Consider the following 20,523-nt stretch of genomic DNA (forward strand, 5'->3'; position numbering starts at 1 on the left):
TCTTTCTGGCTTACTTCACTCTGTATAATAGGCTCCAGTTTCATTAACCTCATTAGAACTGATTCAAATATATTCTTTTTAATGGCTGAATAATACTCCATTGTATATATCTACCAAAGCTTTCTTATCCATTCGTCGGCAGATGGACATCTAGGTTGCTTCCATTTCCTTGCTAATCTAAACAGTGCTGCAATGAACATTGGAGTACATGTGTCTCTTTCAATTCTGGTTTCCCCGGTGTGTATGCCCAGGAGTGCGATTGCTGGATCATATGGCAGTACTATCTCCAGTTTTTCAAGGAATTTCCACACTGTTCTCCATAGTGGCTGTACTAGTTTGCATTCCCACCAACAGTGTAAGAGGGTTCCCTTTCCTCCACACCCTCTCCAGCATTTATTGCGTGTAGACTGTTGGATAGCAGCCATTCTGACTGGTGTGAAATGGTATCTCATTGTGGTTTTGGTTTGCATTTCTCTGATTATGAGGGATGTTGAGCATTTTTTCATGTGTTTGTTAGCCATCTGTCGGTCTTCTTTGGAGAAATGTCTGTTTATCTTTGGCCCATTTTTTGATTGCGTCGTTTATTTTTGTGGAATTGAGCTGTAGGAGCTGCTTGTATATTTTGGAGTTTCTTTCTTTGTCAGTTTCTTCATTTGCTATTATTTTCTCCCATTCTGCAGGCTGTCTTTTCACCTTGCTTATAGTTTCCTTTGCTGTGCAGAAGCTTTTATTTTTAATTACGTCCCATTTTTTTTTTTTTAATTTCTGCTTTTATTTCCAGTATAATGCGAGGTGGGTCATGGAGGATCCTGATGTGATTTATGTCAGAGAGTGTTGTGCCTATGTTCTCCTGTAGGAGTTTTATAGTTTCTGGTCTTCCATTTAGCTCTCTAATCCATTTTGAGTTTATTTTTGTGTATGGTGTTAGGAAGTGATCTATTTTCATTCTTTTACAAGTGACTGACCAGTTTTCCCAGCACCACTTTTTAAAGAGACTGTCTTTTCTCCATTTTATATTTTTGCCTCCTTTGTCGAAGATAAGGTGTCCATAGGTGCGTGGATTTATCTCTGGGCTTTCTATTTTGTTCCATTGATCTATATTTCTGTCTTTATGCCAGTACCATACCGTCTTGATGACTGTGGCTTTGTAGTAGAGCCTGACGTCTGAAGGGTTGATTCCCCCAGTTCCATTCTTCTTCCTCAAGATTGCTTTGGCTATTCGAGGTTTTTTGTATTTCCATACAAATTGTGAGATTATTTGTTCTAGCTCTGTGAAAATGCCATTGGTAGCTTGATAGGGATTGCATTCAATGTATAAATTACTTTGGGTAGTATACTCATTTTCACAATATTTATCCTTCCAATCCACGAACATGGTATATTTCTCCATCTATCAGTGTCCTCTTTGACTACTTTCAGCAGTGTTTTATAGTTTTCTATGTACAGGTCTTTTGTTTCCTTAGGTAGATATATTCCTAAGTATTTAATTCTTTTCATTGCAACAGTGAATGGTATCATTTCCTTAATTTCTCTATTTTCTCATTATTAGTGTGTAGGAATGCAAGGGATTTCTGTGTGTTGATTTTATATCCTGCTACTTTACTCTGTTCATTGATTAGCTCTAGTAGTTTTCTGGTATAGTCTTTAGGGTTTTCTGTGTATAGGATCATGTCATCAGTGAACAGTGAAAGTTGTACTTCTTCTTCTCCAATATGGATTCTTTTATGTCTTTTTCTGCTCTGATTGCTGTGGCCAAAACTTCCAGAACTATGTTGAACAGTAGTGGTGAGAGTGGGCACCCTTGTCTTGTTCCTGACTTTAGGGGAAATGCTTTCAGTTTTTCACCATTGACGATAATGTTTGCTGTGGATTTGTCATATATAGCTTTTATTATGTTGAGGTTTGTCCTTTCTATTCCCATCTTCTGGAGGGTTTTATAATAAATGGATGTTGGGTTTTGTTGAAGGCTTTCTCTTCATCTATTGAGATAATCATATAATTTTTATTTATCAGTTTGTTAATATGGTGTATTACATTGATTGATTTGCAGATATTGAAGAATCCTTGCATTCCTGGGCTAAAGCCCACTTGGTCATGATGTGTGATCTTCTTAATGTGTTGTTGGATTGTGATTGCTAGAGTTTTGTTAAGGATTTTTGTATCTATGTTCATCATTGATACTGGCCTGTAGTTTTCTTTTTTTGTGGTATCTTCACCAGGTTTTGGGATTAGGGTGATGGTGGCCTCATAGAATGAGTTTGGAAGTTTCCCTTCCTCAGAAATTTTCTGGAAGAGTTTGAGTAGAATAGGTGTTAGTTCTTCTCTAAATTTTTGGAAGAATTCAGCTGTGATGCCGTCTGGTCCTGGGCTTTTGTTTGCTGGAAGACTTCTGATTACAGTTTCAATTTCCATGCTTGTGATGGGTCTGTTAAAATTTTCTATTCTTCCAAGTTATCCATTTTATTGCCATATAATTGCTGATAGTATTCTCTAATAATCCTTTGTATTTCTGTGTTGTCGGTTGTGATCTCTCTATTATCATTTCTAATTTTATTGATTTGTTTTTTCTCCCTTTGTTTCTTGAAGAGTCTGACTAGTGTTTTGTCAGTTTTATTTACCTCCTCAAAGAACCAGCTTTTGGCTTTGTTGATTTTTGCTCTGGTCTCTTTTGTTTCTTTTGCATTTATTTCTGCCCTAATTTTTAAGATTTCTTTCCTTCTACTTACCGTGGGGTTCTTCATTTCTTCCTTTTCTATTTTTTTTTTTAGATGTAGAGTTAGGTTAATTAATTGACTTTTTTCTTGTTTCTTGAGGTGTGCCTGTATTGCCATGAACCTTCCCCTTAGCACTGCTTTTACAGTGTCCCAGAGGTTTTGGGTTGTTGTGTTTTCATTTTCATTCATTTCTATGCCTATTTTTATTTCTCTTTTGATTTCTTCTAGGATTTGTTGGTTATTCAGCAGTGTGTTGTTCAACCTCCATATGTTGGCATTTTTAATAGTTTTTCTTCTGTAATTGAGATCTAATCTTACTGCATTGTGGTCAGAAAAGATGCTTGGAATGATTTCAATTTTTTTTTTGAATTTACCAAGGCTAGATTTATGGCCCAGGATGTGATCTATCCTGGAAAAGGTTCTGCGTGCGCTTGAGAAAACGATGAAATTCATTGTTTTTGGCTGAAATGTCCTATAGAGATCTATTAGGTCTAGCTGGTCTATTGTATCTATTAAAGTTTGTGTTTCCTTGTTAATTTTCTGTTTAGTTGATCTATTCATAGGTGTGAGTGGGGTATTGAAGTCTCCCACTAGTATTGTGTTGTTGTTAATTTCCCCTTTCATACTTGTTAGTAATTGTCTTACATATTGCGGTGCTCCTATGTTGGGTGCATGAATATTTAGAATTGTTATATCTTCTTCCTGCATTGAGCCTTTGATCATTATGTAGTTTCCATCTTTGTCTCTTTCCACAGCCTTTGTTTTAAAATCTATTTTATCTGATATGAGTATTGCTACTCCTGCTTTCTTTTGGTCTCTATTTGCGTGGAATACCTTTTTCCAGTCCTTCACTTTCAGCCTGTATGTGTCCCTCGTTTTGAGGCGGGTCTCCTGTAGACAACATATTTGGGGGTCTTGTTTTTTTATCCATTCAGCCAGCCTTTGTCTTTTGGTTGGGGCATTCAACACATTTACATTTAAGGTGATTATTGATAAGTATGATCCTGTAGCCATTTTCTTTATTGCTCTGTGTTCGAGTTTATACACCCTTTCTGTGTTTCCTGTCTAGAGACGATCCTTTAGTATTTGTTGGAGAACTGGTTTGTTGATGCTGAATTCTCTCAGCTTTTGCTTGGCTGTAAAGCTTTGACTTCTCCTTCATATTTGAACGAGATCTTTGCTGGGTATAATAATCTGGGCTGTATGTTACTTTCTCTCATCACTTTAAGTATGTCCTGCCATTCCCTCCTGGCCTGAAGGGTTTCTGTTGAAAGATCAGCTGTTATCCTTATGGGAATCCCCTTGTGTGTTATTTGTTGCTTTTCCCTTGCTGCTTTTAATATTTGTTGTTTGTGTTTGATCTTTGTTAATTTGATTACTATGTGCCTTGGAGTATTTCGCCTTGGGTTTATCCTGTTAGTGACTCTCTGTGTTTCTTGGACTTGGGTGAATATTTCCTTCCCCATTTTAGGGAAGTTTTCAACTATTATCTCCTCAAGTATTCTCTCATGGACCTTCTTTTTGTTTTCTTCTTCTGGGACTCCTATGATTCGAATGTTGGGGCGTTTAACATTGTCCCAGAGGTCTCTAATATTGTCCTCATGTCTTTTAATTCGTTTTTCTTTTTCCCCTCTCTGTTTTATTAATTTCTACAATTCTGTCTTCTAGCTCACTTATCGTGTCTTCTGCCTCCATTTTTCTACTGTTTGTTCCCTCCAGAGTGTTTCTGATCTCATCTATTGCATTATTCATTGTATACTGACTCTTTTTTATTTCCTCTAAATCCTTATTAAAACTTTCTCGCATCTTCTCAATACTTTTCTCCAAGTTATTAATCTGTATCTCCGTTTTGCTTTCCAGATTTTGAATCATTTTCACTATTAAAATTCGAAATTCTTTATCAGGTAGGTTCCCTATATCTTCCTCTTTTGTTTGTGTTGGTGGGCATTTATCCTGTTCCTTTACTTGCTGGGTATTATTCTGCCACTTCATCTTACTTATCCTGCTGTGCTTGGGGTGGCCTTTCCGTCTTCTGACAGTTTGTGGAGTTTTCTTAATTATGTAGTTTCCTCTCTGTGTGTGGGGTTGGATTTCTTCTCTCTGTTCAGTCGTGCTGTGGGGAGTGAGGGACGCTGCTAGCAAATATCCCTGGTGTCTGTGGGGAGTTCGTGCAGTGTCTCGGCTACACTGGGATTGCCCCCGCTGGTGACATGTGTGCTTTCCCTGTTTATGCTGCTCAGGCTCTAGGTTGCTCTGTCGGGCACTGTCTGTGGCTGGCGCTGGTGTATGCACCTCCCAGGTTTGAGCAGCTCAGGTTCAGGTCCTCAGGAACTCCACAAAGGAGCGACTTGGCTGGGCTTGCATTTTGTACCTTCCCCGGTCCGAGCAGCTCAGGTGACCAGGCGTTTGCCAAGCGCAGTCACTGCGACTTATTGCCTCCCTGCTCCCTGCCACTCAGTTTTCTGGGTGTACAACGGGTGCACCTTCTCAGTCGGATATCGACCAGCCCGAAATCAAGAAGTCTCGGTCAGCGACGAAGCCTGCCTGCCACTTGGTATTGGAGGCCTCACTGGGGCCGCATTTGCCCCTTCTGGCGCTGGCTGCATTTCCTGCCTGTGTCGGCGGGGGATAGGGGATGGGTCAGCCGCAGCTGGCTCACTCTGCTCAGTCCTTTGTTCTGTGAGCGGGGCTGGCAGAGTCTTAGGTTGGGACTTTTCGCCTTTTCACAGGCTTTTCACCTTTTCACAGGCTTTTCGCCTTTCCGCAGGGTCACTATCCCTCAGTCTGCTTAGCTATCTCCCCATTAATGCCCTCAGATTGCCCTCGGGGCGTTTAGGTTCGGTCCTCTCTCTAAGCGCTGCCTTCTGCCCAGCCCCCGCTTGCTAGTGGGAGTTGCGGGGCAGGTGCGCCGCTTCTCCGCTGAGAGTTTCCTCTGGGCATTTAGTCTGTGGGTTTTAATTTTTTATTTTTTTTCTCCTGGTTATGTGGCCCTCTGAGGTTCCAAGGCTCGCCACAGACTCACCCATGAGTGTTTCCAGGTGTTTGGAAACCTCTCTGTCTGTCTCTCTCTCTCTCTTTTTTTTTTTTAGCCTCCCTTCCTGGAATGGAGTTCCATCCCTCCCTCTTTTGACTCTCTTTATTTCTTTTATACTCTTTCCTACCTCCTTTAGAAGACAATGGGCTGCTTTTCTGGGTGCCTGATGTCTTCTGCGGACATTCAGAAGTTGTTTTGTGGGATTTACTCAGCGTTCGAATGTTCTTTCGCTGAATTTGTGGGGAGAAAGTGGTCGCCCCGTCCTATTCCTCCGCCATCTTCTATCCTCCCAAAGGTGTTGGTTTTAACTTGTAAACAATATACTTCTTTTTTGGAGGGATAGGATCTCAATAATCTGTCTTTGAGTCCAGAGTTTATTAAGTTTATTAAGATTAGTAAGTTTAAAAAAACCATGTTTCTTATCGATTCCATTATTTAGGTTATATGTTTCAAAAACAGGCCTCTACTCCAGAAGAGAATCGAATAAAATCCCAATCGAAATAGACTTGGGAGATGACCGTCTGTTCCAGTCAGCGAAGACTATCAAAGCACATCGAACAGGTCAATCTGAAGTAGTGATCTATTTAACAATCTGTAAAGTCAGAAACAGCTGCGTGAGGAAGTTAAAATAAGGTCTCATAGGCATTAACAAAAAGGAAAAAGCAATGGATGCAGAAGGAATGGCATAGGCACAGACGGTGAGACCGAGGAGAACCGAGCACAGACTGAAAGTTCAGTGTGATTGAGGAATAGAGTTAAAGGAACAATGTGAAGATCGAGAATAAGTTAGAATCCAGAGTCCTCGTAGGCTCTTCTCAAGATCTTGCTTCCTGTCACATGGCTTAGCTGGTGAGTGACAATTTTCTCTGATTGTAGCAAGGTAGACAGTGTCCGATTGAAATATGTGCATGCTAGAGGATGGATAGGAGACCACTGAGTCATCTGAAGTTGAGAAATCCCACATTTGGTGCCAGGTGGGTGGCAAAAAAGACAGTGATATGTGGCTGAATCTAAAGCATGATAAGGAGTGAAATTAGCATAACTGAGATATGGATAGGGTGAAGTGCGTTAGGAAAGGAAGTAGTCAAGAGTGAATCACAGAAGGAGAGAATTTGTGTTGTTGTTCAGTCAGTAAGCCATACCCAACTCTTTGGAACCCCATGGACTCTAGCCTGCCAGACTTCCCTTCCCTGTCTCCCAGAATTTGTTCAGATTCATGTCCTTGGGTTTGGTGATGTTACTGAACCATCTCATCATCTGCTGACCACTTCTCCTTTTACCTTCAATCTTTCCCAGCATCAGGGCATTTCCTAATGAGTCAGCTCTTTGCATCAGGGGGCAAAAGGAAGAAAGAACACTGAAAGATAACTAAGTTTTCCAAGGAGAGCTCTTGAAACTATTTAGGATAAAAACGCAAACACTTTTGACAAAATCCAACACCCATTTATGATGGGTGTACGGGAAAACCTGTTCAGGCAGTGGGATCAGAGGGAATCTTCTTCATGCTAATAACGGCTACCACATATGGATAAATCCACTGCAAACATGATCCCCAATGGTAAAAGCATGTCCCCTAAGGTTTAGAATAAGACAAAGATGCCCACTCTCACCATTGTTATTCAGTATAGTCTTGGGACTCCGAGTGACAGCAATCAGAGGAAAAGAAGAAAACCATTTTCAAACAAACTGAAAAAGAGGTGAAACTGACACTGTTTGCCCATGATGTGATACCATGCCCAGAGAAACCAAAGATGCCACCAGGAAATGACTAGAACTAATTAAGGACTTTAGGGAAGTTGCTGGATACAAAATTAACACACGGAAAACTCTTGCTTTCCTATACAATAACAACAAAACATCAAAAATAGAAACTAAGGAAGCAATCCCATTCACCATGGCCACAAGAAGAGTAAAATTCCTGGGAATAAACCTGCCTAGGCTGGGAAGAGACTGGTGCACAGAAAATAATAAGGCATGGATGAAACAAAGGTGACACAAAGATATGGAGAGATATACCATTCTCGTGTACTGGAAGAATCAATATTATGAAAAGGGCTACACCGCAAAATGCAGTTTACAGATTCAGTGCCATTCCTATGAAATTGCCAATGGCATTTTTCACAGATAATAGAAAAAAATTTTTTTCAAACTTGTATGGAAATAGAGAAGCCCTTAAAGAACCATGCTGTCTTGAGAGAGAAAAAGAAGAGCTGTAGGATTCAGACTCCGTGACTTCAGCCTTTACTACAAAAGGAGATCAATCCTGGGTGTTCATTGGAAGGACTGATGCTAAAGCTGAAACTGCAGTACTTTGGCCGCCTCATGTGACAGGTTGACTCACTGGAAAAGACTCAGGCTGGGAAAGGGTGGGAACGGAAGGAAAAGCGGACGACAGAGAATGGGATAGCTGGATGGCATCACCGACTCTGTGGACGTGAGTTTGAGTGAACTCCGGGAGTTGGTGATGGACAGGGAGGCCTGGCCTGCTGTGATTCATGGAGTCGCGGAGAGTCGGACACGACTGAGCGACTGAACTGAACTGAACTGATAGTAATCAGTGCGGCATGGAACTGAGACAGAAACAGGAATATAGGCCAATGGAACACGATAGAAAACCCGGAGATAAACTCATGCCCAAATGGTCCCCTAATCTACAACAAAGGAGGCAGCAATATGCAAGGGAGAAAAGATCATTTCTTTTAAAAGTGATACTGGAAAATCTTGACAGCTAAAAGTAAAAGAATGAAATTAGGACACACCCTTGTGGTGGCTCAGTGGCCAAGATGTGTCTGACACTTTGTGAAGCTGTGGATGGCAGCACGCCAGGTCTCCCTGTCCTCCACCATCTCCCGGAGTTTGTCCAGGTTCATATCCACTGCATCGGTGATGCCACCCAACCATCTCATCCTTGTCTCCGGCTTCACCTTCTGCCTTCAGTCTTTCCCAGCATCAGGGTCTTTTCCAGTGAGTTGGCTCTTCACATCGGGTGGCCAAAGTATTAGAGCTTCAGCTTCAGCAGCAGTCCTTCCGATGAGTATTTAGGGTTGATTTCCTTGAACATTGACTGACTTGGTCTCCTTGCTGTCCAAGGGACTGTCAGGAGTTCTCCAGGCCCACAGTTCAGAAAGCATCAGTTCTTTGGTGTTCTGCCTCCTTTTTGGTCCATCTCTGAAAACCATATGTGACTACTAGAAAGACCATAGCCTCGACTCTTTGGACCTTTGTCAGAAAAGTGATAGCTTTGCCTTTTTACACACTGTCTAGGTTTGTCATAGCTTTCCTGCCAATACGTGTTTTCTAATTTGATGGCTTCCGTCACCATCTGCAGTGATTTTAGAGCTCAAGAAGAGGAAATCTGGCACAGCTTTCCCCTTTCCCCCTTCTATTTGCCATGAAGTGATGGAATCGGATACCGTGATCTGGGTTTTTATAATGAGTTTTATGCCTGCGTTTGAACTGTCCTCCTTCACCCCCATGAAGAGGTTCTTTAGTCCCTGTTCGTTTTCTGTCATTAGAGGGGTATTCATATGCATATCTTAGGTGGTTGACATTTCTCCCAGCAATCATGATTTGGGGTTGCAACTCATCCAGCCTGGCATTTCTCGTGAAGTGCTATGCATGAACTTAAGTTCAATAAGCAAGGTGACAATCAACAGCCTTGTCATCCTTTCTCAATCCTGAACCAAGCAATTGTTCCATACCTGGTTCTAACTGTTGCTTCCTGACCTGCCTACAGGTCTCTCAGGATCCAGGTAAAGATGGTCCTGTATTGCCACCTCTTTAAGAGTTTTCCACAATCTGTTATGATCAACACAACGAAAGACTTTATAGAGTGGTCAGTGAAAAAGAGGTAGAGGTTTCTCTGGAGTTAACTTGCTATTTCTGTGATCCAGCCAATGGTGACAACTTGAGATCTGGTTCCTCTGATGTTCCTAAGCCCACCTTGAACATCTGGAATTTCTCAGTTCATGTAATGCTGAAGCCTAGCATGAAGGATTTTGAGCATAACTTTATTAGCGTGGGAGATGAGCACAATTGTGCCGTGGTTTGAACGTTCTTTCGTCCTACCCTTCTTGGAAATTGGGAAAAGGATTGACCTTTTCCAGGCCCGTGGCTGTTATTAGGTTTTCCAGATTTGCTGACGTCTTGAGTGCAGCACCTTGATACCATTGTCTTTTAGGATTTTAAGTAGCTCTGCTGGAATTCCATCATCTTACTTGATTTCACACTCCTGAATGTCTGGCTCTGGGAAGGTGAAGGGTGCTTATCTGGGTCGTTTAGGCCTTTTTTTTCTACACCTCTATATATTCTTTCCATCGCATCTTGATCTCTTCTGCTTCTTTTCGGCCTTTACGGTTTCTGTCCTTTTTTGTGCCTATCTTTGGATGAAATGTTCTTTGGATATTTCCGGTTTTCTTGAAGAGAGCTCTAGTCTTTCCCCTTCTGTTGTTTTCTTCTATTCCTTTGCATTGTTTATTGAAGAAGCCCTGCTTGTCTCTCCTTGCTATTCTCTGGAACTCTGCACTTAGTTGGGGTACCTTTGCGTTTTCGTCAAGCTTTTTGCTTCTCTCCTTTCCACAGCTATGTGTAAACCCTCCTCAGACAATCACTTTGCCTTCGTGCTTTTATTTTTCTTTGGGATGGGTTTGTTCGCTGTACAATATTTTGGATCTCCTTCCACAGTACTTGAGGCACTCTGTTTACTAGATCTAAACCCTTGAAACGATTTGTCACCTCCACCGCATCTTCAGAGGGGATTTGATTCAAGTTGTACCTGGCTGGCCTAGTGGTTCTGCCCTCTACCCACACCCCACTCTGCCCCGTTTAGTTTAAGCCTGCATTTTTTCCATGAGAAGCTGATGATCTGATGATGATCCACAGTCAACTCCGGGTCTTGTTTTTGCAGACCGTATACAGCTTCTCCCCCTTGATTGCTCCCAAGAATATTATCAATCTGACATCAGCATAGACCATTTGGTGACATCCTCCTGTAAAGTCGTCTCTCGTGCTGTTTTAAAAGGATATTTGGTATGACCAGTGCATTCTCTTGGCAGAATTTGATTAGTCTGGGCCCTGCTTCATTTTGTACTCCAAGGTCCAACTTGCCTGTCACTCCAGGTACCTCTTGACTTCCTGCTTTTGCATTCCAGTCCCCTGAGATGATAAGGACATCTTTCATTTGGTGTTAGTTCTACAAGGTCGTGTAGGTCTTCATAGAACTGATTAATTTCAGCTTCTTCAGCATCAGCATTTGGGGCAGAGACTTCAGTAAAGTGAATGGTTTGCCTTGGAAATGAACTGAGCTCATTCTGTCATTTTGGAGGTTGCACCCAAGTACTGCATTTCGGACTCTTTAGTGGATTACGAGGGCTCCTCCATTTCTCCTATGGGATTCTTGCCCACTGTAGTAGATATAATGACCATCCCAGTTAAATTTGCTCATCCCACTCCATTTTAGTTCCCTGAATCCTAAGACACTGAGGTTTACTCTTCCTCTGTCCTGCTTGACCCCATCCAACTTACCTTGATTCACGGACATAACATTCCAGGTTCCTATGCAGTGACATTCTTTACAGCATCAGATCTTTACTTTCATCTCCAGACACATCCCTAGCTGAACTTCATTTCTGTTTTCGTCCAGCCACTTTATGATTGCTGGAGTCATTGTTGCAGCTTGGTTAGGCGGCTGTTGCTACAGCCTGCTCCTCTGGAGCAGGCCCTGCAGCAGAGATTTGCTGGGTCTTGCCTGGGTTGACAGGTTTGGATACAGCAGGAGAAACAAGAGCCACTGGGTTCAGGTCTCAATTTCGCTAATTTGAGATGCCTGCTAGATTCCTAGGTGGAGAGAACATGAGGGTAGTTGGAGGCTTGAATCAGGTCAGGTCAGGGCAGAACGTGCAATTCTGAGAATATAGATGTATTCATGGGTTTGGATTCAAAGCAGTAGGTCTCATAAGTTAGGCGAAGTGGGGAACGAGGGAAGCTGCTGGCAAGTGATTGCTGACCAGGGATGCTGCTAAATCTTCTGCAGTGCACAGAACAATCCCCACGACAGAGAATTATGCAGCCGCGAAGGCAGTAGTGCGAACGTTCAGAGACCATGGCCAGGAGCATAAAGAAAGAGTGAGAGGCCTGATCCACTTGCCCGTGTTGTTGTTGCTTAGTCCTGTCTGACTCTTTGCAACCCCATGGACTGTAGCCCCCAGGCTCCTCTGTCCATGGGACTTTCCAGGCAAGAATACTGGAGTGGGTTGCCATTTCCTTCTCCAGGTGACCTTCCCAACCCAGGGATCGAACCTGTGTCTCTTGCTTTGGCAGGCGGGTTCTTTGCCATCAGGGAAGCCCACTGTGCATGTAGGCATTAGGAAAAGTGAGCAGAGGAGGCTGAGAAAGGAGCAGGAGACAAGCAGAGAAGAAATACTTGGGGTGTGCTATCCGGAGCCCTTTGAATATACCAGGTTTTATGGAGGGACAGGAAGCCACTAGTGTGGAGTGATCTTCCAGCCTGAAGACACAGACTCTGGTGGTCAGTGCCCTCTGGGCTCATCTTGTCCTGTGATGCCATTTTCAGAGGGAGGAACTGAGAACTGGAGAGGGGGCCCCAGGGATGGGGTTGTAGAGACAGAGGTGGTGGAGTTGGAGTGAGTCTCTGTCCCCACTGAGGCTGAGGCCTTGTTTATCACAGTCACCTGGTCTTGCAACCCAGAAGTGATGGGACAGTGGCTTGAGGGGCTCCAGCTCAGGTTGGCTGGTGGGAGCTCCTTATTTGAACATGCAAGGACCAGTCTGGGCCCCTCAGGTTCACTCCTAGTTCTCAGCAGTGTGGTTTGCTTTCTCACACTCTCCTCCCGCCTCCACACCCTCAAAAAGAAAGCTGTACAGAAGCATTCTCACGGTCACCCTTCCTCTTTGCCAGTCATGTGTGGCAGTTCTGCATTCTATTTGTTTTGTCCTGGTGTTTACTTGCATCTGCACAGGTGTTAAGATTCCTGGATTCTCCAAAAAGTGAACTTTACTCTCTGTATGGGAAAACTATTAAAAAAAAAATATACAGTAACCTTCAAGGTAAGGTAATATCCCCTTTGCACAGAGAAATAAAGTTACCTACCCAGGATCACACATGGCTTGTGGTCGAGTTTTGCCTTTAGATTTGGGTCTGTCTGCCATGTAGCTTTTTAACCAAGACAAATGATCTGCAATGCTGCAGGACAGGGCATCTTTTCACTTTCACGAGCTCTCACCACTTGCTGCTGTAGGGTTCGTTGGCCCAGCTGTACGAATCAAGGGTCAGATAAGGATTTGGATGGCAATGGAATGAAGCACAAAGTACTTTTTTTTTCAAGGAGGCAGCTCCTACCCATTGAATTTGTGCTGTCCAACCCTGAATTTTCAAGAAAAACAGAAATCCTCAGACCTGAAAACTTTCTTCTTGTTTATTCTTCCACTGTCAATGTCACCAGCCTCCTTGCTTTTCTCTGCAGAAAGCAAGACTTTGGAAGCCAGGCATTCTTTGAGGTCTTGGATGCAGGTCTGGGTACCCCAGTTTTCCAGTTGTTGTCTTGATTTTTCCTTTTTTTTCTTAGAGTGAATGAGGTGAGAAAGATATCTGCTTTACTGACTGACAAGAGCATCTTCCAGGGTGTCTTGTCTAAAGATATTATTCGTTTGAAGGAGCCAGTAACTTGTGCCTCCTGCAAGACCATTCTTTATAGTCTGCCTGTGTCTTTTGAATAAAGGAGTTTTTTTTTTTTTTTAACTTATAAAGGAGTGTTTATATTTTTGTTTTAAAACTTTTTGGAGGTGGGGTGTGACTCATGGCATCTTAGCTCCCTGACCAGAGATGGAACCCGTGCCCCCTGTAGTGAAAGCGTGGTCTTAATCAATGACCACATAGGAAGTGCCCTTAAAACATTTTGCTTTGATGGCTGTTTCTTTTATGGCTGGAGCCTTAGGTAGTGGGATTTTAGTCCATCATACATCAAAGCTGGCTTGGCTGTTCGTTAGTGTGTTCTGATTTTTGAGGAATCACATAATTGAAGAAAAAAATGTTTTTCTATGTAATGAATGCACAGGGAACAAGAAGTCAAGGTAGGATCCCATGGTCTGTAGCCTGCCAGGCTCTTCTGTCCAGGGAATTCTTAAGAGAAGAATACTGGCATAGATTGCCATCCCCTTCTCCAAGTCAAAGTACCGAAAGATGATTAATGAAAAGCCAGTCTATACCTGTAACCTCTGATCACCTGTTCCTCTTTATCACTCCCCACCTGTGAAAATAATAGTGTGACCAGTGTTGGCGCCTTTTATTTTTTTGGTCCATCCTCTTTCCTTGTTGGCTCTATTTAGTCTCCTTGGAAAGCTCTTTTCGACCTCAGTCTGGGTGATCTGGGCCCCACTTAACAATGTCTAGATTATGACCAACCTTGATAGTATATTAAAAAGCAGAGACATTACTTTGCCAACCAAGGTCTGTCTAGTCAAGGCAATGGTTTTTCCCGTGGTCATGTATGGAGGTGAGAGTTGGACTGTGAAGAAGTCTGATCGCCGAAGGATCGATGCTTTTGAACTGTGGTGTTGGAGAAGACTCTTGAGAGTCCCTTATACTGCAAGGAGATCCAACCAGTCCATTCTAAGGGAGATCAATCCTGGATGTTCATTGGAGGGACTGATGCTAAAGCTGAAACTGCAATACTTTGGCCACCTCATGCGACGACTTGACTCACTGGAGAAGACTCTGATGCTGGGAAAGGTTTGGGGCGGGAGGAGAAGGGGACGACCGAGAATGAGATGGCTGGATGGCATCACTGACTCTGTGGACATGGGTTTGAGTGTACTCCGGGAGTTGGTGATGGACAGGGAGGCCTGGCGTGCTGTGATTCATGGGGTCGCGGAGAGTCGGACACGACTGAGCGACTGAACTGTACTGAGACAGTTTTAACTCTGTGCGACCCCATTAGATGGCGGCCCACCAGGATCCCCCATCCCTGGGATTCTCCAGACACTTTTGAACAGGGAGTCCAGGGGAGGGCTGCACCGTGTGTCTCATGTGGGATCTTAATTCCCAGGGATCAAACCTGTGCTTCCTCAGTTGGAAGATGGAGTCTTAACCACTGAACCACCAGGGAATCCCCTGGACCCTTTATTGTCCCAGGGATGTGAGTGCTACTGCCATCTAGTGGGTGGAGGTCATGATTGCTGTCAAACATTTTGCAGTGCCAGAACTGCTCCTGGCCATTTACTCCCACCTGCAAGGCACTATGTCCACACTGAGAAGCCCAAGAACACATATATTAGTATCTGCATTTCCTTTCCTCCTTTTCTCCCCTACACCAGCGCTAATGTCCTTTACTATTTTCCTTTTCATTAAACAGATGGGCTTTCCATTTCACTGCACACAGAGCTATCACGCTGTTATTTTAGTGGCTGTATTTTCTTCCCTTTAAAGGTGAATGGTAACTTATTCATCCAGGCACTTTACGTATTGAGTAGTTCTCTATTTTTGCTGTTGGAAACAGCTGCGATGAAGACCCTTCTGCCCAGGTGGGAGTGAATCCACAGGATATGGTCCTAGAAGTGGAGCCGTGGGCCACAGGCTCTGTGCTGCTGATATTTGGAGAGATATTGCCAGATTGCCCTCTGAAGGGTGGTTCTGATTTATGTTCCCATCAGCAAGGTAAGGTTGGTGCCTCATTTCTCCAAAGTGGGTGTGTTTCTTTCTTTCCTTCTTTCTTTTAGTCCCTGGTTTGCATTTATAGCCTAAGCTGTCTTCCTATCATCTGAGAAGTTTAAATGTTGACAGCCAGGTTGGATCCTGCAGATATTCCCGATATAGAAGGGCAGAAGGAGTCCTGATAATCTCAGTTCAGTTCAGTTCAGTCGCTCAGTCGTGTCTGACTCTTTGCGACCCCATGAATCACAGCACGCCAGGCTTCCCTGTCCAGCACCAACTCCCGGAGTTCACGCAAACTCATGTCCATAGAGTCGGTGATGCCATGCAGCCATCTCATTCTCTGTCATCCCCTTCTCCTCCCGCTCCCAATCCTTCCCACCGTCAGAGTCTTTTCCAGTGAGTCAACTCGTCGCATGAGGTGGCCAAAGTATTGCTGTTTCAGCTTTAGCATCAGTCCCTCCAATGAACACCCAGGATTGATCTCCTCTAGAATGGACTGATTGGATCTCTTACAGTCCAAGGGACTCTCAAGAGTCTTCTCCAGCACCACAGTTTAAAAGCATCAATTCTTCGGCGATCAGCCTTCTTCATAGTCCAACTCTCACGTCCGTACATGGCCACGGGAAAAACCATAGCCTTGACCAGACGGACCTTTGTTGGCAAAGTAATGTCTCTGCTTTTTAATATACTATCTAGGTTGGTCATGACTTTCCTTCCAAGGAGTAAGCGTCTTTTAATTTCATGGCTGTAATCAGCATCTGCAGTGATTTTGGAGCCCCCCAAAAATAAAGTCTGACACTGTCTGCACAAGCTGCTAGGAGCCAAATGAGAAAGAGAAGCTCATCTTTTTCTCTCTGTGGAGGACAGTTGAGTCCATACACTGTTGAAAGTTTGTGACACTCAACTCCTAAAGGTCCATTCCCAGGGACCCTAGAGCAGTCCCCTCCCTGGCTTTTGGTGGTTTCTCATTAGAATAAACATTACAATAGCACGTTGACCCCATATTTTGTGAAAAGAAGTGCTTTATTTTTCATTCCTCTTGATTATGAATATTCAGTTTTTAGGCTAAAATTAAGACATTGCACTTACTGTAGACACACATGGGTAGGCCACATGCACTCTAGGCTTTCCAGGTGGCTTCGTGATAAAGACTCCGCCTGCCAATGCCAGAGACGTGGGTTAGATTCCTGGGTCAAGAAGATCCCCCTGGAGAAGGAAATGGCAATCCATTCCAATATTCCAGCCTGGGAGGTCTCATGGACAGAGAAGCCTGGCGGGATGCACTCCATGTGGTTGCAAAGAATCAGACATGACTGAGCACACATGCAAGAACGAAAGCAAAACCAAACAAACAAAAGATGCAGTGTAGACACACACAGGTACACACGCATGCTCATACTTGATTATTTTGGTGATGTGTAGATCTGTTTGTATGAACCCCAAGGTTTCATACAAGGTGCACAAGGGTTAAGACAAATCATGAGGCATTTTCTTTACTCACAGACAACATCTGTGTAATACAGGGCTTACAGCCTTACTGGCCAATTGGAAACACCCGAGGAACCTTTTTAAGGCCACCACTCAGGCCTTCCCTCATGCCTGTGAAGTCAGTCTCTGGAGGTGGGGCCAAGTAGTCAGGGTTATTTTTCTAAACCTCTGGACTGGACAGGGAGCGATTTCAATGTTAAGGCATGGTTAGCAGTCAGGGGCTGGCCCACATTCCAACCTGTGGACCAAATCTGGCCCCCAACTTGTTTTTGTAAATAAAGTTTTATTGGAATGCAGTATTTCACGCATTATGTTATGGCACTTTTGGAGTAGAGGCTATACTCCTGCAAAGGTTCATTTACTCTGTGGCTCTTTATGGAAAAAATTGGTTGAACCCTACCTGATATGGTCAGTTGTGTTTTTCGGTAACAGATGTGTGGAATCTGTTAACCACATAGGAATGTTGTAGAGAACAGGATGTCCTGCTGTAACACGGGCAACACCACCATCTCCTGCTACTCCACTTCATGGGAAGTATTTTTGTGTGATAACTTCTTTTCTAACTTTATGCATGAAATGGCTGCCTGTGTTTTCCCTTTGGAATGCAGTGGTTCCTCATTTCTGAGAGCAGAAATGATGAGATGGGCCTCCTGTCTTTCTCCTTTTACTGTCATGTTCTCATTTCAGCTGCTGTTTAGTTTGATCTTCCTCTTTTCTATGTTCCTCAGTCCTCCTCCTCCTAGTTTTTTTTTTATTATTATTTGCTCTTTGATCCCTCTTTCGTGGTGTCTGTTCACTTCGAAAAATGCCTCTCCCGTAAAATTGAATGAATATTCTTCCCCCTCTAAAGGAGTTGAGCATTCAGCCATTCTCCTTGCAAGCATCTTCATTCCTAGCCCTGAGAGGCTCTCTGAAGGGCCCCAGATCAATATGTGCACACACACCAGACAAAGACATGCATGCACGTGTGCACACTCGGGTCAGTTTTCGTAGAGCGATTTCTTTAATGACAGGATGCTTTCCCAGTGTGCTGTGAAAACTCCCTTTTGAAATCTCCCTGGTGGCCAACCCCTTGGGACAGAGCCATTCCTAATCTTCCCTCATTATGGTGATAAATGAAGTTTGAGCGATTTGTGGCTCCAGTCTTCTATGAGTGTGTTGGATGGGGCTTTGGGGTGACTACGTGTGGCCCCTTAAAAGAGTAAATCACTGGTGTGTGGTATTAGGAGCAGCCCCCCTTCTTGGGTGCTGGGCGGAGTGCAATGTTCACGTTAAGTGGGAGAATGAAGGCTTTGGAGGAGCCCTGCGGTCCAGCACTCGGTCTGTATCTTGGTCTTTGTACCAGGTTGGTGGTTGGAGGTGACATTCTGGGTGGGGGTAGCAAAGAGATGGGAGAAGTCGGATAGTGAGCTGATAGCCAGTGGAACCAGCTCAGAGGAGGCTGATCTTTATTCTTGATGGATCCTTGAGGGATCCTACATCCTTTCTGACCTGCTTTCGGGGATCAGTCAGGGGAACTTGGCACCCCTTATCAGACCCCAAGCGCGTTCGGGTCTATTGGAGGTGATGTCAGGATGAAAGACCGTGCTTCCTGCCTGCAGAGTCTCTCACTGTTTTCTGGGCCTTTGCTACTTCCACCATTTTGTCCCCTTGTTATGTTCTGGGGATCTCCATCCTAGGTGTTCATTGGAAGGACTGATGCTAAAACTGAAACTCCAATACTTTGGCCACCTCATGCGACGAGTTGACTCACTGGAAAAGAGTCTGATGCTGGGAGGGATTGGGGGCAGGAGGAGACGGGGATGACAGAGAATGAGATGGCTGGGTGGCATTGCCGACTCGATGGACATGAGTTTGAGTGAACTCCGGGAGCTGGTGCTGGACAGGGAGGCCTGGCGTGCTGTGATTCATGGGGTCGCAAAGAGTCAGACACGACTGAGCGACTGAACTGAACTGAACTGAGAGGTGGCAGCAGAGGAGGTGGGGAAGGAATTCAAGAAATGCATGCTCATGGAGCCTTGGGAATCTGGGCCAACTTGGTCAAACAAAGACCCAGCAGACATGGGGGTTGGGGTGGTGGTAGGGGCAGGCAGGACCTTCGGACCTGAGTCATTAAGCAGAGGTCTTTGCCCGCAGTTGGTGTGAGGAGGAGTTGACATCTTACCTGAGCAAGAAGACACAGGTTCCTGTCCAAGACTAATCGGTCCCCATTCCTCAGATAGATACCAGGAGCCAAAGGGAGGTACAGCACACCAGCTGGAGTGTCTGCCTGTCTTGTTTTCCCTTTCTTTAAATATTTATTTGGTTAGGCGGGGTCTTATTTGTGAGACGCGCGACCTTTGACCTTCATTGGTGGCATGTGAACTATTAGCCGGGGCAAGTGGAATCTAGTTCCCTGCCTAGAAATCCAACCTGGGCCCCCTGCATTGGGAGTATGGAGTTTAACCTCTGTACCACCAGGGAAGTTCCTATTTTCCCTTTCTTTAATTTGACCTCCAGACAAGGTTGACGAAGAATGAATTCTCTAGGTAAATGAGGAGTTGGGGTCCCCAACTTTATCAGTGAGGCTTTATCTCTGCGAGGCTCAGCACCTCTCTAGGCTACAAGCCCATGCTGATCTGAGCCTGAAGTTCAAAGCAAAGTGGCCAGACTCAGTGTGTCATTTTTCTGCTATTGTTGAAGTTGAACGTAGTGTAATCTTTGGCTATGGAGGATCCACAGTGATGCTGAGCTTCATGGAAACCAACCATCTGGCTGGGGTTGTGCATTTTCCATACTGAAAGTGACCCAGGCGATAGTTCAGTAGAAACCCGCCAAATGTTCTCTCAGCCTCTTATGTCCAAGTTAGCCCAGGCTGTCGAGTAGATAATATTGTTGGGGTAAACGATAGAGATATTTAAGGGTTTCTCCTCCTGGGCTCAAAAAGGTGTTTTCTAGAAGAAGCCAAGTGATGAGCGTTATTCGCTATTTCCCTCCAGTGCCTGATCTCACGAGGGGGTGGTGGTGTCTTCAAGACTGAAGCAAGGCCGAGATGGACCTGATGGATCTGGCTGAGTCTGTCCAGCTGCAGTCTGCTCCTGTCTCTCTCCTCTCCCCCAAGGGGCAGATTCACAGCAGATTCCAGCTAAATCTTGGCAAGACGATAGAGAGTTGCAAAGCACAAAGAGGTGTGTGTCTTGGTTCGCTTATATGATTATCACCATCATTACTGTCTTTAGGGGTACCACCTGGTGGAAATGAAAGCCCAATCCCAGCTCCTTTTTTAGCAGCAGTTTTACCTTTGGCGCGTTTGGTCAACCAAAAAATATTTCTCCTGGCAGAATATTTCAGACTTGCTAGTTAACTGTTCAGAGGGTATTTTGAGTTTGTCAGAGTACGATCTTTGAGAGTGGCAGCCTGCTGACTCGAGGTGCCAGTTGTAAGAAAATTTGGAAGCAGAAAGAGCCTCCTGAGTTTTACAGTGTGCTTCTCTGCAGACGGCAGTGTCTTCATTTCAGGGTCACATGTATCCCACAGTTGTCCAATGTGTCCAACACAAACCTTTCCCCTCCATGCTGGGCCACGCCCCTGCCCCACTCCTTCCCCTGGCAAATACATCCTGCTTCTGTATCTGTTGCCTC

This window comes from Moschus berezovskii, chromosome Y, assembly GCF_049115385.1.
Source record: "Moschus berezovskii isolate FMDL1 chromosome Y, NW_MosBer_1.0, whole genome shotgun sequence".
In the NCBI taxonomy this organism is placed as follows: domain Eukaryota; kingdom Metazoa; phylum Chordata; class Mammalia; order Artiodactyla; family Moschidae; genus Moschus; species Moschus berezovskii.